Source organism: Rhincodon typus, chromosome 2 (genome assembly GCF_021869965.1).
Source record: "Rhincodon typus isolate 14 chromosome 2, sRhiTyp1.1, whole genome shotgun sequence".
NCBI lineage: Eukaryota > Metazoa > Chordata > Chondrichthyes > Orectolobiformes > Rhincodontidae > Rhincodon > Rhincodon typus.
The window spans coordinates 121641676-121654868 of record NC_063333.1 but is presented as its reverse complement, the minus strand read 5'-3'; positions in this window follow the sequence as shown (position 1 = coordinate 121654868).

Sequence of the window (13193 nt, the reverse complement as noted above, 5' to 3'; positions counted from 1 at the left end):
TCATTATTCTTTTCCACAATTAAAAGTCAAAGAACAAATATATTTTGGCAACATTGCTCCTTGTCCATTGTAGACAGACAAGTCTGCATCTCTCACAACAAGCCTTTCAACAAGAACCTGATGCATTTTCTAAAGTTACTTAAAGTACTGGATCTTTTTTTTTTGCAGACTATAGAGCCTGGCAACGGGCAGTGTGAAGTTCAAAGCCCTCACCATCGCTTTCAGGGCAATCTCTTTGACAGTGCTGCTTGGCTTCAGCTCACGCTGCCTGGAAACATCCCAGAATGTGGCTTTTGGTCTGTTGCTGGTATGCATGAGCCAAAATACACAGTAATTTACAAGGTTCTATTTCCCATTCATTTCAAGAGGATGCAAATAGGCAAATTTTAAATGTAGCCATTGCAAGCCATGAATGGATCAGAATCAATTTTCCAGTGTACCACGGTGTAGGTTCCATTGAACAGAGAACAAGCTGCTCATATGTGTTGCACCATCATTACTGGGATGACTGGATTTTATTTTGAATGGAACACAAACACATAGTCCCATTGCAGGTTGATGAAGTGCAGAAGGAAAGCCAATTTGTGAAAATATCTCAAATGATCATCCGGAAGATTTTACATTTGAATGAAGAAAAGGAAACCCATATTAAATTTCACAGCTCCCAATGGACCATGATGATGCGCAAGTGTGGGAAGCCACACCTACAAAGAACAGATATTGTTCCCTCCGAGGATATGGAAACTCTGTCCCTCAATTGGAAACATAAAGAGTAGCTCTTTCAAAACAGCATTTTGAACCTGTTTTGCCACTCAGTTCGATCTTGACATATTTTTGTTTTAACTCTGGCTTTGTACCTGGGTTTAATATCCTGTGCTATTCTTACTTCAAACATAAAATCCACAAATCAGTTTTAAAATTTCCAATCGACACAGCTTTGTGAGAGAGAATGGTCTGGATTTTCACTTTCATACAATGTAGAAGTGCTCTCTGATGATGTGTGGAATATTCCCAGGCTCTAACAATGCGGGCCATGGTGAAAAATTTGGGAAAATTGGGCAAGTTATCCAGCAAGGCCCTTCTCAACAAGACTAAAAAGCCCCATTTTCCAACCAAAGCTCAGATGTTCAGAAAAGATTCTCACTGGTGAGCAGTGAGAGACTATTAAGGGAAATGATCTCTTATAATTATCCTCATTACGATGTAAGCATGCCTTACTAGTATGCATATTCCAACTCTTTTACCTGGAGGATAGAAACTAGATGCCAGGAATTCCCAACATGAAAATCTAAGCGATTACCTAGCAACTCCACTGACAGTAAGCTTTACAGCACTTTAATGCTGTGTGTTGGAGCACTGTGGCAAATTCCATTGTAATTTTGCTATAAGGACACTTTATGCAGAGGGACAGGCATCTGGCTCATGGAATTGACCAGGGAGCATCTCAAGATCCCTCACTCATTTTGCACCTATCTAGATACTTCCTGCTTGCCTTGCCTTCCCTTGCTTTCTTAGCACTTTGCCCTCTCAGCCAGAGATTAAAGGTTCACAATACGTCTGTCTCACCTTGCTTTTCAGTTCAGACACAAAACCATGCAGCTCACCATAGTTGTCAGTAGTCATCAGTTAAAGGAGTGGATAGTTTGCTGTATGTCACCATCCTAGCTCGCTGACAAACCTACTCCATGTGCCAGTGGCCTAGACACAAACACGCTGCATGTGCATCAAGAAATTGGCCATGTCGTGAAGTCAAAGGTCGCATGGCTCTCAGTCAACTCCAGGAGGTGCTGCCATCATCAGTCAGAGGGTTCCCATACAGTCAGTCACAGGCTTCATCCAATATCCATCCAGGACAGGTCAGCTATTGCAGGTGGTCACTTGTATGGATACTCTCCTCATACAGGGTGAGGAGCCAAATTTCAAGCCCACCACCAGCAGTTTTTGAGACCTGCTGGGGACTGCTTTCTATTGCAATGAGACAAAGGGAGGGATTGAGTGAGATGGAAGGGCCTGGTATAACTGTTAGTGCGGGTGCTGGTGGGGGAAATGTGAACAGCTCTCCTGAGTGAGTGGGTAGGAGGCACAGAGTGAATTGTCTGGGGGAGTTAGGTTTGTGGGAATGAGTGAGGGAAGATATTGTGTGCGACAGTAAGAGATAGAGTATGAGCCTTGGTGGGAGGTAGGTGCAGTAGCAGAACTGGACTGAGTGTGAGGTAGCAGAGACAAGAAAGTGGCACTTACCTTGGTAGAGTGGAGAAAGTCAATGATCTTCCTGAACCATTGTTGTACAGTGCTCCTCACAGTTGTGGCTACACTAACCTGGGTGGCACCTACAGACTGACTGGCAGGGTCTGAGATTGTCGCTTCTTCTGCTCGATGAAGAGTGCAACACTCCTCAGACTTTTGAATGGGCCACTCAAATGTTAAAGTTGATATCTCTCTCTCTCTCTGCACCTTCTCTGCAGCTGTAACATTGCATTCTGCACCCTGTTCTGCTACCCTGGTGCACTTTGTACGGTACAATCTGCCTGTAGAGCATGCAAAACAACATTTTCACTGTATCTCAGTACAACAATAAATCAAATCAAATTAAATCTATCAGGAGCCTGACCACAAAGTAGGGCATCAATTTCCACTTGTCTACCATGTCCAAAGTCAATGCCATGGGACCATGCAAGGCTACACAAGAATGCCAGTGTCTGACCGGGTGCACAATGGCCTTTAAAAGATGGCACCAATGCCAGGAATCCTGGAAGATACCAAAGTAGTGGCAAGCAATGACACAGTGGCTCAGTGGTTAGCGCTGCTGCCTCACAGCACCAGGAGCCTGGGTTCAATTCCACTCTTGGGCCACTGTCTGTGTGGAATTTGCACATTTTCCCTGTGTCTGCGTGGGTTTCCTTCGGGTGCTCCAGTTTCCTCCCACAGTCCAAAAATGTGCAGGGTAGGTGGATTGGCCATGAAGAATGTGGAGTTACAAGGTAAGGGATGGGTGTGGGCTGGAGTGGGGTGTGTTCTGGGGGGCTGGTGTGGACTTGGTGGGCCAAATGGCCTGTTTCCACCCTGTGGGGATTCTACGAAGTACTTCAGGCTGTACTGAGTAGGAGAATTGGGCTAGCATTGAGCAAGAGGAGTGCGATAGTCAATGAGGCAAGTTTAGGACGATGGCATGAGAAAGCCATTTAGCCTCACAGAGAGGAAACCCTCCATGAAACTCAAGGAAAATGACACTATGGAAGGATTCAGCCCATTGTCTCTGGTTGGGCTGGGTCTAATGCTGGAGTTATTCCTGGATGCTGGGACAATTGAAGCCTTCAAGGCAGAGACAAATTTTGTTGGGTTGCAGTGTTAAGATGCATGGACCTAAGACCAGAACAATGACAAAATTTGCATTTCCATAGCACCTTGAACATAATGAAATGCCCAAAATGACACCAAACTGCACATTAGCAGATGGTCAAAAGTTTGGTTGAAGAGGTAGGGTGAGATGCAGCACCCATTTCCCCACCACGGCCTTTAGCACTGGGCTGTCAGCAGTGCACCTACCCTGTTGGAATGACACCACCTTTTTGAAGGAATTAACATGCACACAATGGATGGCCATCAGAGATATCAGAGCAGGAATTTTATCCCAGCAATCAGTTATACTGATCTGATGCCAGTACATCACTTTGAAGCTCAGCGCCCCAGCTAATGTCTATACTTTAGCTTGCGCAGCTAAACACAAGAGCAATCTGTGTGAAAGAACTTTTACCTCTGCTATTTAAACAGATGATCAAATACTTACAGGTTAGTTGTTTGTTAATAGTTTATGGTTGTTGCTCCACTTCTATGTACTTTTAGTTCTTTCCATAGATGTTTCAAGTTTCAAAAGTGTACAGGGCATAGTTGTGTAGGTGCTGAAGTTATTTTTGCTGACTTCACAATTTCTGCAGAAATCAGTTGACCCCAGACATGGGTGCATTAGTAGATCTTCTCCTTGTCATTGAGGATGATTTGGAGACTAAGTCAATGCTGCGCAGAGAAGTAAAAGCTGCTAGAAGATGGAGGAGGAGGGGACGATGGACTCTGTTATATCTGTCAGAATGTTTAGGGGGTAATTCCTCCATCAGAACCTCGGCAAGGAACAAAATGTAAGACCACTTTTTGCTAAAGAGGCCCACATTAAAATTTGTGTCTTACGGCAGCCACAATAGCAAAACGGGACAAAGACTGCACAATTAACTTCCACAACTCTGGCTCCTTCTAGGCTAGAGCTGTTTGCAATATATCACAATTTGCTGTCCACTATTGCACTGAGGTTCTTTATTCAGAGAGATTCAATTCATTTTTCTTACCAAAGACAGGCAAGCACAGGGAACATGTGGTTTAATTTGGATTACAGGTTTCCCTAAAGTGCAAGACATCACGGATTGCATGCCCATTACTTTTTGGGTGCTGCGTATCAACTCTGTTATGTGCTGGAACTACAAGAGGTTCCATTTCTTCAATCTCCAGCTGCTGTGTATGATCTTTGACAGTAAATCACGGAAGTCAATGGTATTCTGGCATCAATCTTAATACCGTTACTCTAAGGCAGTCCATTGTGACAGCTGTATTTAAGTCATCATGACAAACCAAATAGAGGTTACTGGGCAACAATAGGCACTAGCTAGTGGCATGCCCCATGTCAGACACATGCCCAGCAGGCGTACAGTGAGGGCCAGGCTACTACAAATAATATGATGCAGCAGACCATTGGCACACAGAAGCAAGGATTCTGTACCTGAAATATTGTGGAGGAGACTGCAATACTCAACTGAGCTGGTCTCAAGATTTATTGCGGTGACAACCTTGCCAACTTGAAGGACAGCCATCTGTGTGCTTCTAGCTGCCTGTGGATTCCAATGCTGTGCTACCCAGTGATTTCAGCATGGCTAGTGGAGGGTTACTAATTTGCAATGTGAGAGACAATAGCAACACTGCAACACAACCTTGCACACCTCTGGGCCTTGAAAATCAGGCTACAGACCCTGGCACGGCCAGCAGGCTGAAAAGGAACACAAAAGGACACATGGAATTACAGAGGTAGGAGGGAAGGCTCCTTCTATACAGGGCAGATGGCCGGTGAATCTAAAATCTCCAAAACACCTGGGAAAATTCACTCCATAAAATGATTGAGCGCAGAAACCTCACCCCTTTAAATAGAATGGAATGAAATTTTGAGAAGTGAGCTGGAGAGTCTATAAGCAACAAAGCAGGACAGAGAAACAACCTATGATTGAAGGAGATTCAAAGGCCAGCAGTGAGGGAGACACCAAGGTGAGCCACGAACAAGCCATATTTTTGCTAAGACCATGACACAGCTATCTTTTTGCCAACAGGTGGGCAAAATGGTTTCTACAAAGATGAGAGATCAGTTTTAAACCTAACAACAAAAGGACATTCAGTTAACTGGAAGCCTGGAAAACTGAAAATCCCAAGGTAATTACTAACTTGTAAATGAATGTGGAATCTTTACATTAAGGCAGCATATGTTCAGGATCTACTAAATGGAAAAAATACAGTGGCTACTATTGTAAAAAACACTATAACAAATGTTAAATTTACATCTGAAATTAAGATCTGAGGTATAGATAAAAAAAAGTAGTAACTATCTAATTAACATATTACAGCTTAGTAGGTATAAAATTAAACATGTTAGCTGTGACATCTTCCAAGTGGAAGGTGTGGATTTTTATGCGTGGAATTGCATGTCAGTGTTTTTATACAAAATCGTTTGTTGTTAACTTGCGCCTGTGGTCTTGTACCAAACAAAATACTATTGCGCCTAAGAAATCAATGCTTTCTTTGAGCATTCTGGATTTAAATTTAATGGAAGGTTGACAATTATTGGAAATATTAAGAATTCTCTACAACAACTCAGTTCTGAAGGAGAATCAAACTGAATTTGAAATGTGAACTCTTTTCCCACACAGACACTGCCAGAATCTGCTGAGTTTCTCTAGGGTTCTCTGCATTTGTTTCAAATTTCCAGCATCCTCAGGAAGTTGCCTTTTAAAATGAATTCTTCTAATTTACAGTGAGTGCAATTTTTTTATTATTATTCATTGATGGGATGAGGGCATTGCTGGCCAGGCAGCATTTATTGCCCATTCCTAATTGCCCAGAGGGCAGTTAAGAGTCAACCGCATTGTTGTGGGCCTGGAGTCACATGTAGGCCAGACCAGGTAAAGATGGTAGGTTCCTTCCCTAAAGAACCGTGAACCAGGTGGGTTTTTCCTGACAACCAACAATGGATTCACGGTCATCATTAGACCCTTAGTTCCAGAAATTTATTGAATTCAAACTCCACCATCTGCCGTGGTGGGATACGAACCTGGGTCCCCAGAACATTATTTGGATCTCTGAATTAACAGTCCAGCAATAATACCACCAACCATCACCTCCCCTTAATGCTTCATTTTTAATGTTGACATAAATACAGAAGATGATGTTACTACATGATCACACACATAATAAATGGGTGAGTGAGAATGAGAGAGGAGTCGCTGAAAGCCAAAGGTGTAACCTGCCAAAAATCAAAATGGATCACTCAAGATAACAAAATTGTGTCCTGGAAGGCAAGATAAAGCTAGCAACCTGTAACAAGAACAGAAGAGTCCTACTCCATGGATCTAATGCCCCTCTTCTGTGTGGCACTTTAGTTATCCCGATAACCTGTTAGATGACAGATTGCTGCATTTTTGTCCCATTCTGAAACCCCATTGCACATAGAATGGACTGAATTTTTACCACCCATGAGGTAAGGTTGGATGCAGCCTCTCTAAGAAAACAGTGCTCCCAGATGATGTGTCAGTCACCCAATGCTGCTGCAATACAGTTTTCAAACTGAATGCAGCTGGTGGTGGTGAGGGGGATGGGAGCATGTGAGAAGAGGCGAAGAGGTCAGGGAGCAAACAACTTGCTCACCTTCAATTAATGGCCTGTTAAACTCCTTGAAGAGCTTTTTAATGGACACGAAAGTGACAGACAAAAAATTTCAAAGCCATCTCTGAGAAGAGAGGATGGTCTGGAGCATGTTAGTGCATAGCTGTCAGGAACAGAATGTGTTGTTGCTTCTAAGTTAAACATTTGAAAAGACAGGGAAATCCTAACTGAGAAGATTAAGGTGTGGCAAAAAGCAGCCATCATTTGAGCAAGAGTGAATCCAGAATATGACTGATTGTTTGTATAGTTTATGCCCATTGATCTACTGCCTGCTCCAACCCGCGAGGCAACATCAAGTTCAGCCATGGCTGCCATCTACAATCATTGTAATCCAGAACCTGCTCCTGTGTCCATGCAGCATCCACCATCACAAATTGGATGGCGAGTTTGCCCCTGCTCCAATGAGGACTTTGAGTATTAAAATAGCATCAGGCAGACACTCAGAGACGGTGCAGGCTCAGGACTGTAAAAGATCCTGGTACCTAGTTCTCCACCTTGGATCAAAAATCCAACCTTTTCCCAGGTGGGTGACTGTCATGTTCGAATAGCTGGCTGTGTTTATAAGCTGGGAGTTGTGGGTGTGAAGTTTACAATGTGCTGGGGGTCTGCAACAATGAGATGAAGCAAAACTTAAGTATGTTAGTGAGGATTCCTGAATGATAGAGATTGTTAATGAGTGATGATACAGATTCAGTCAGTTTTGTCTATGACTCTCCTCATAGAACAGTCTCACCATACTAGGAATCAGTCCGGTGGACATCTGCTGTAATCTCTTCATATGTTTCCTTAGGCAAGGGAACCAGAACTGCAGGCAATACTCCTGGTGTGATCTCATCAGTGCTAACCCAATTACGTTATCTTGAAATTCCATCAACAGTCTGATGTGATGTACAAGATCCCACAGTACTTGTTTCAAAATGAAGTACAGCAGTGTACAGAGCTGCTTAGTTCTGGAAGCGACAAGATCCATAGGAACATCTTCACCTGCAAGTTCCCCTTCAAGCCACTCATCATCCTGACTTGGAAATATATCACTGTCTCTTCAGTGTCACTGGGTTAAAATCCTGGAATTTGCTTCCTTAATGACACTGGATCAAACTGAATAACATGGACTGTGGCTCAAGGCAGCTCAGCACCACTCTGAAGGGTAGCTAGGGATGAGCAATAAATGCTGCCCAACCAGCAACACCCACGTATCATGAGTGAATAAAAAAAATTAAGCTAAAATTGTGGCACTTAATGATGGCACAGGTAGTTTCCACCACCTGGCTATACACCTTACCCATAATGATATGGCATCATGGAAGTAAGTGAAGATCTCACATCGGACTCTGTGACAACTGAGAATGCTACATGGAGAGACAAAAGGGGAGATATCCTCAGAATCCTGGTTATCTCTCGACCCCAACATGGAGTCACATTATCTGATAATTCTCTTATTAATCTTTGTGAGTCCTTTTGCTGGTGAATTGGCCACTGGGTTTCCCATATTACAACACAGACTACACTTCAGAAGTATTTAGTGATCCTTAAAGTGTTTTGAGACATTCCAAGCTTGTGAAAGATGCAATACAAATCTCAATCCTTTCTTTCTCTCCTTCTGGTAAAGAGCTATTGTGTAATATGTTAATAAGCCAAATCATGCTTCAAGAACCCCAAAGGCATTTATTGCAAGATAGTTATAATGGAAATAATGACTAGTTGTGCCAAGGAGAGATGAGTCTACAAGGCTCAAGTAATATGTTTAATTCCATTTAGGTCAAACTAACATAAAACATGAAACTCCAAGCAAGAAAGAGGGAGAAATTAGAATGCAAAAGAATGAACTGGATGAATGTTGCTATCTGATCCAACAAGAGTCAGTTGATTTTTAATTTATTTTGGAGGTTATGCAAGAGCAACAATAAAAAAAATGTATTTATAAAGCACCTTTACCACAGTGAATCATCCCAAGACACCCAAAGCCACATGAAGCAACACTGGAACATTTGACCAAAAACTTGCAAAGTTTAGGAAGCAACAACAGAGAAGAAAACAGTAGAGAAGCAGAGAAGTTATGAAGGAACTCTAGGAAGATTTATAGAGAGAGAGAGAGACAGACAAACATTCCAGATTTATTGCCTAGATGGCTGAAGGCACAGCCAGCAGTTGAGGGGGAGTGTAAATCGGGAATGCAGAAGATTCTAGAATTGGAGGAGCATTGAGATTTGGAAGGTTATAGGGTTGGAGAAGGTTATAAAGATAAGAAAGGGTGACACCAAAAGGAGTTTAAACCACAAGGATGAGAACTTTTAAATCACAGTTTGGCCAGACTGGGAACCAACAAGGTTAGCAAATACAAGCGTGAGGGGTAATCACCTTCACTGTTTATCATGGGTTCTCTGCCGGTCGAGAACACCTCAGAGAATTTTGCAGAAAAGTGATCATCAAATAAGCTATAAGGGAGAGGGAAGCAAAGGTAGAGAAAGGGTGAGATAGATTGTGAGCTGACTGTTAAATTATGGGGCAGATTTTCCGAGGAGTTGCAATCACACTCAGACTGCCACTCTTTTACATTTAGAACAGCTCTGCATTGCTGATAGCAGATTCCAATAGCAGGGCTCCTTCAGAAATGTGGAGTGTACTTTAAGTCTGATTTGTCCCTTGTAGCGCAGGGTAGTTGAGGAATTCAAACAACAGACCCCTTTTTCACAGCAGAATTCATTATATTTACAAAAAGAGTAGGATGCAATGTGGGTAACATGCCAGATTACCAGATAGGCAAGGTTCCAGAAGGGTAGGGTACCAGGGTGAGTGGGGGTGGGATGCCAGTGTGTCAGGAACAAAGGGTGCTGGTGCATTTGATCCTTGGTGGGTAGGTGAGATAGGGTTCTAGTTAAGTAGGGTGCCAGAAGGATAGGGTGTCACAAAGTGGGAAGGGGCATGGTAAGAGACGAAGTGCTTAGGGTAGGTCAGGATGAGCAAGAGGTTTGGAGGAGGTGTAAAGTTCTGTGTGGGCAGAGGGGATGTATCAGCTCCTGGGGTGGATCAGGTCCATGGGAAAAAGAAGGAAGGCATCAGGTCCTGAGGGAGGGGGAGGATGTCCAATGGCAAGAATGAGTGTAGGGTCACAACCAGACTCTTGGTGTGTTTGGGTCCTGCACGAAGTTGGGTGTCATGTCCTAAGACAGAGAGAGGTGGCTCAGATCCTTCGGAAAGCAAGAGTGTGTCAGGTCAGTATTCAGAGAATGGAAGTGATCATGGAGAGGTGTAGTTGGAGGGTCAGTTTGCAGTGTATCTCTCTGAATTCTCCTATTTGAATGGGTACTTCAAAGTGGGTTCCAGGCATAGGGGAATTCCCAGCACAATCTTCAATTTCCCGGGGAATGCCTTTGGAGTCTGCTGCATCAGAGATTCTGCAGTGTCTGAGTGTGCAACTCTTATCTATGCTGCAGAAAGGACCATTGCCCATTGGAGAATGTGGGTCTTCACTCCTCCTAGCTAGTAAATATTTTTTTCTGACAGTGCCTCATGCAGCACAGCAATCTGTAAATATTAGCAATCTTCGTGGGAGTCAGACCACGCATGTTGGCTGGCTATTCAACTGCAACAGGCATCCCAGCGTGTCTCGTTTGATGCAACAGACGGTAGAAGTCATGTGCTCAATGTCAGAGCAGGTATTCTGTGTTCTTCTCTCTCTAAACCAGGAACACTGAAGCTAATTAAAAATTCATTTTCAAGTTTGTGCAATCAGTTACAGATGTTAAAGTCACACTAACCCCAACTCTGACCAGATTGTCATTTGAGTACCAATATCACAGTAATGCGATTCAGAAGGCCAAATGAAAGCAAGATGTATTGATTGCATCTGTAAAGGCCTCTCTGTTTCAAGCCTTGAGAGCATTTTTGAATTAGAAACTGTATGATTAGCCATTTAAGCAGCTGGTGGAAGTATGTTACAGTTTCCAATGCTCTGCAGCTGAGAATCCCCTCGTAGGTCAGGGTTCAAATCCTGACAGCATGTCACCTTTCCTTATTCTAATCAAAAGTAACAGAAACATTCCTCTTTAAAATAGAAACTTCTAAATAGTGTACAACTATAATCAGCGTTTCACTTACAATTCAATACTTGTAAACTTCTCTTAATTTTACAGCTCAAACAAAGAGGCCAAACTGATCACAACTTCATCTGGTGGACAGATCTGGAACCTGATCGTAACAAGTTAATGTTGAACTTAAACAAAAGGATAATTGGCTCAGGGAGATTATCTGCCCCATGTTGCTATCTTATCTGCAATTATTTGAGATTAAATTTTCAGCATTTGTGGAAATGGACATCGAAATGCATATTTCTCAAAGTGATTTTTATGAACCAACTTTGGAACGTATACGATGGATAAATTGGAAAATAGCACCTATATTCCTGAATATTTTTGGAATATTATTTGTGTCCTCCTTTGTGAAGGCAGAACCAAAATATCTACATCATTGGTCTACTATCTCTTTGTTCCCCATTATAGCTTCCCCTATTTCTGTTTGTAAGGGACCTACTTTTGTCGCCACTAATCTGTTTCTCTTCAAATATGGATCATCTATTCAGCCCTTATGCCTGAAGATGCTTGCGAATGCTTCAGTTTTGTCTTTTATACAAATTTATATGCAGAAAAAAATAGATATCCTGGGCTCCCCCATCACTTAGAATGGGAATATCTATGGAGCATCCTTCTCCTGTTTTTTTAATTATCTCTGACCCTTCTCGACTTTTTACGGCTTAGATCTGATCCATTGGTTGTGAGGTCACTTGGATCTCTCTATCACATGCTGCTTATGCTACTTGGCACACAAGTGGTCCTAGGTTACAGCTTCAGTAGATTGTCACCTAACTTTTAGGTATGCCTGGTGCTACTCATAGCAAGCTCACCTGCATTCTTCATTGAACCAGGGTTGATCCCATGGCTTGGTGGAAATGGTAGAATGGAAATATGCCAAACCACAAGGTCATAGATTTTGGTTGAATACAATCTTGCTCTGCTGGTGATCCAAAGCAGTACATGAGTGCCCAGTTTTGATTTGCTAGATCTGTTCAAAACACATCCCATTCAGCATGCCACCCAACCTGACAGAGGAGGATATCCTCAAAGTGAAAGCAGGCCTTCATCTCCTCAAAGACTGTGTAGTGCTTCCTCCTACCAACAATGTCTTGGACAGATGCATCTGTGACAGATGGATTGGTGAGGAGATGGTTAAGTATGTTTTCGTCTCTTGATATTTCCATCACCAACTATCATAGGCAGCGTCTAGCAACTATATCCTTTATGACTTGACCAACTCAGTCATTCGTGTTGCTGTTAAGTCACTCTTGGTGATGGGTATTGGATTCCCCTGAGTATATTCTCTGCCTTTATCAGTCAGTGTGGAGGAGCACTGATCCATTAGCTGAGAGAGGGAGCAGTATGTGGTCATCAGCAGAAGCATCCATGTTTGTCCTGATGCCATGAGACTTCATTGGATCCAGAGTCAATGTTAGGGAGTCTCAGGGCAACCCCTTCCTCAGTGTATATCACGGTGCTAGTGGGATAGCAAATACCCAAAGACACTGATGGTGGGACATTTTCTGTAAGATATAATTCTCTGAATATGGCTATATAACACCATTGCTTGACTAGTCTGTGGGGCAGCTCTCCAATTCTTGGCACAAGCCCCCAGACTTTATTAAGTCGATAGAATGATGTGTGGTATTATAAAAGTAAAACATGGTTGGAGAAACTCCGACAGCATCTACAGAAAAAGAAATAAAGCTAATGCTTCAAGTGCAATATGGCTTTTCTCCAGATGTTTTTTTGTAATTCAGTCAGGGGATGTGGGTGACAGGCCAGCATTCATAACCCATCCCTAATTGCCCAGAGAGCAGTTGTGTTAACCATATTGCTGTGGCTCTGAAGTCACATTTAGGCAAGGCCAGATACAGATGGCAGATTTTCTAGCCCTAAGCAACATTAATGACAACAACGATTGACAATGGCTTCAAGGTCACAATAAGATTAATTTATTGAATTTAGATTTCACCATCTCTTGTGGTTGGATTTGAACTCATATCCACAAAGTATTAGCCAAATTGTCTGGATTTCCTGTTTAGTGACATTACTGTATTGCCACATCCTCCCCGTTTATCCAAAGTGTGGTTCAAGTATCTAAATCATTGTTAAAACACTTCAATGTTCTGCTCCATGAGGATTTTCTTTCTC